The 3744-nt window shown below is 48.7% G+C and overlaps 1 long non-coding RNA gene across 1 annotated transcript; it reads right to left on the reverse strand.

Moving 5' to 3' along the window:
• Positions 1 to 2423: 2423 nt before the first annotated feature.
• On the reverse strand, positions 2424 to 3156 carry LOC140681130 (uncharacterized). The gene is made up of 2 exons (XR_012052377.1): positions 3053 to 3156; positions 2424 to 2627 (listed from the first exon to the last, which is right to left on the reverse strand). It is a non-coding gene; the product is annotated as an uncharacterized lncRNA (long non-coding RNA).
• Between the last annotated feature and the right edge of the window lie 588 nt (positions 3157 to 3744).

Below are 3744 nucleotides of genomic sequence, written 5' to 3' on the forward strand. Positions count from 1 at the left end.
ATATGACAATTCGTGCAAATAAAATTGTCATATATTTTATCGTTATGTACTGTTAAGATACTCTTCTAAGAAGTTTTTAAAAACACACAAGCCAGCGACAGGGATTGCAACACAATGTTGAAACCACCTGGACAAAGGAGGGAGGACTCCATTCACAAGCATTCACTGAGACACTGCTGCTGGGCCGGGTGCTGAGCACAGGGCTGGGCACACAGAGATGCTTTTGTTCTTGCTGAGCTCCCACTGAGCCAAAGCCTGGCCTGCCCCTCCTCTGGCCATGCTGGAGAGGGGCTGGGGCTGCGGGGGAGCTTGGGAGGGGACACAGCCAGGACAGGTGACCCCCACTGACCCTGGGGATACCCCAGACCATAGGGCAGGCATCACGCTCACGGTATAAAGTGGGGGGAACAAGGAGGAAGGGGGGACATTTGGAGTGATGGCTTTTCTCTTCCTAGGTAACACTCTAGGCTGGAGGGGGCCCTGTCTCACCAGTGGGCAGGGTCAGCACCAAAGACACAGACACCAACTGAAGGAATTGTGTCATTTATATCATGCACAGCTGCAAAGAATTACAAAAGGATAAGCTCAGCAAAGCACATCATCATTAGCAAAGCATTACAAAAGAAGCTCAGCAATGCATCCAGTCATTGCTACCAGAGATTGCCTGGAGTGATTAAGGAAAGATCCATCACCAGTTAGCCTCAGGCTTTACCATCATCCACAGCCACACATCAGCTGGGGGAAGCCAAGGACTGGAGAGCCACTCCCAGACACTGGGAATTCCTGCAGGTGCCTCCACCTCTGCAGGCAATGAGGCTCCAGCCCCAAAGCTGTGAGAGGACCCAGCTTTTACACTGTTAAACAAACAAGCTGGCATCACTGCCACTGCGAGAACATCTGCTTTCATTCTCCTGACTGCTTTCTCCCAAAGCCTGGCCAGGGCTGAAGGAGGAACCAAGGGAGTTGACTTTGATCCTTCACCCCCAAACAAGGCCAGATGGGGCCTTATCTGTTTCTAAATACAGAAAGATAAATCCATGTTTTATCAAGGAACACATGCATTGATCCTGTTGTTAATCATGCTTCCTTAATGAGTGGATACAAATACAACATTTGCTTGGAAGGTTCATCTAGAGGTGAGCTTTGACTCAGGGCCTGTTCAGGCCCTGATCACAACCTGTTCAGGCCTTGGTACTTTGATCGGTCCTGAGACCTACAATCAACTACAACCTTTGTAATAATTCTTTCGGTAACACAGTTTAGATTTAGGTATTAGGCATAAAGGCATCTCTTCTTGTTCTACAATTAAGTGCAGTTTAACTTCATTACTCAGAGCTATTCACGTTCCTTTTAAAACATGCCTAAATAGTTGCTATTCTCTGTTATTTATCAAATGCCTCTCTTTTCTTGAGACTGTCTCTTTTAAGAAAGGTCCCAATACTCCACTTCCCAGCACAAAGTGTCACAGCAACTCACCAAGTGCACACACTGCAATGATGACAGGCCCTGCCACCAATGCATTTCACAGCAGCCTCTAATTTGGCAGCCATGAAGCCAATCCCACCAAGAAGAATTTTCTTCTTTCTGCTACTCTTCTACTGCTCTTTCTGTCAAGGTGATTCCTGACTGTTGGCCTTCAAACCCATCACTGCTAGCAGTGCAACATCCCCGTGCCCTGATAGCCCAGGTTCCTCCTTGGCCAGCAAGCAGATAATCCAAGGCCATGCGGTTCTCTGGAGTCCCCATTTGTGTTTCTTGGAGCTCATAGATGTGCTAATGGGCATTTCAACAGTATCATTTACTACCTCTTCTAATAATCCATTCAGCTCATTCATGTCAACTCCACGGGATGGGGCAGCGCACATGGGGCACAGGGTGAACCAGAATCCTTTGCTTTCGGAAACCCAAGGCACTCTTTGGGTGGAAAATGTTCTCTGGGCCCTAAGTCTTCCGTGTGGTCGTTGCTGAAGGACCCTAAATGGGGGCCCTGCAACTGGGAGCGGTGTGACACTGACACTGACCAGCTGCAGCACCCCAAGTTCTACTGAAATTGGGAGTGATGGTAAAGCACAGAAATCTTCTGACACTGTAGCCTCTATAACTGTAACAGGGTTTGGTTTCTCCTGAGGGGAAATCTGAGTGAATCCTGTCACACTGATCGTTGTATTCCCATGTCCCACAGCACAGGTTTCTGTAACTGTCCCTTCACTGACTCCGTTACGAGGCAGAGCCCATTGACAGAGTTCTGGCCACCCCACAGGGTGGGCCCTCCAAGGGAACCCCATTCCTCCAAGCTTCAGCTGAGAACATACCCAGCAATTAGTGACTGTGTGCTTTGGCTACCTTGGTCTTTACATTTTCAAAACATTTTGATGACTGATGCCTTGGTGAAACTCTGGAGGTGTTTTGGCAAACGTCAGTAGTACTTTAGTGACACCGTTCTTCATTCTTTTTGCTCAATGTCATTCAGGTTAGGAACAATAATTCTGTTGTCCATGGAGCTGGCAACTTTTTAATTCCAGAATAATGCCCCCAAGGTCCTTTAGTGTTCAGTTTTACCATGTTTTCTGTGGGTAACAAGGCTTGGTGGGGCTCTTTCCCTTTTGGCTGGAAGAGGGCCAGGACCTCTGCTTAAAGAAAAAAAAAGGAAAAAGAAAAAAAATACATTAGATGAATTGTAAAAGATACAAATAAAATCCAAGTGTTAGTGAAACAACTTCTGTAACTTTGCATTAAGAGGTAAATGATCTTTTTAAAAAGAGAACTCACTTATTTACATTGTAAATGTGTTGATGGCATGGATCCATCTTACTGACCTCAACAGCCTTTTTTACAGTTTTTGGGGTTTGTTTCCAACATTCTTTTTTTTAAATTGTGGTCGAAGCAATAGGAAATTGATTGGGGCCCTTCCAGCTCCAGGCAGGACTGGGAATCTCAACTCTGTCAAACCCCAAATCCTTTAGAAGATGACATTCCTTCTCACTCTGGGAATGAGCTGCACATTCCCTCTGAAATTGTCAGGGGTTTCTTACGGATGAAAAATCCCACTTACGGCTTTTTGCTCTGCTTTGGAAGTGGGAAGGGCAATTCTCCATCCATCAGCTCCAGACTGCACTGCCTCAGGAAAACGGCTCACTTGCCAGCTTTGGCCCACTCATGGCACTTCTAGAGGAGGAAGAAAGTGCAACTGCACAATTCCAGCCAAAAAGAAATGAAGAATGAATAGTGGAGATCCAGGCGTTCCTGCGGAGATCCAGGGGTTCAGCTGGGACTATGGGGAGTTTGGGTCCTTGCCAATTGGATGTGTGTTCCCAGCTGCAATCTCCTGGCCTGCAAGGGAGTCTCACTCACCTGCCAAAGCAGAAAGCTCAGGCACTGTGCTCCAACGGGCTCGTCTGATGCAAAGCTGTCAGAGCACTGTGAGGGCAGAGCCAGCCCAGCTGTGCCCGGGGCAGAGCCCAGCAGAGCCCTGGCAGAGCCCAGAGCAGCCTCAGCACCCGCAGAGCCAGGCTGCAAGGAGAGAAACCAGATAGCGCCCGTCAGCTGAAGGCTGCTGTCCCCTTGTCCCAGCTGCCCACAGAGCCCAGGCCATGCTGGCCGTGCCCAGAGCTGTGCCCAGAGCTGCCCATCACTGCTGCCTTTGGGAGCAGAGCAGGAGGGCAGGACATTCCCAGCCTGCAGCCAGCCACGGCACATCCAGCCCCTCAGCAGCTGCCCAGAGCAGGAGCCTCCTTGTGCTTGTTG

Source organism: Taeniopygia guttata, chromosome 31 (genome assembly GCF_048771995.1).
Source record: "Taeniopygia guttata chromosome 31, bTaeGut7.mat, whole genome shotgun sequence".
Taxonomy (NCBI): Eukaryota; Metazoa; Chordata; class Aves; order Passeriformes; family Estrildidae; genus Taeniopygia; species Taeniopygia guttata.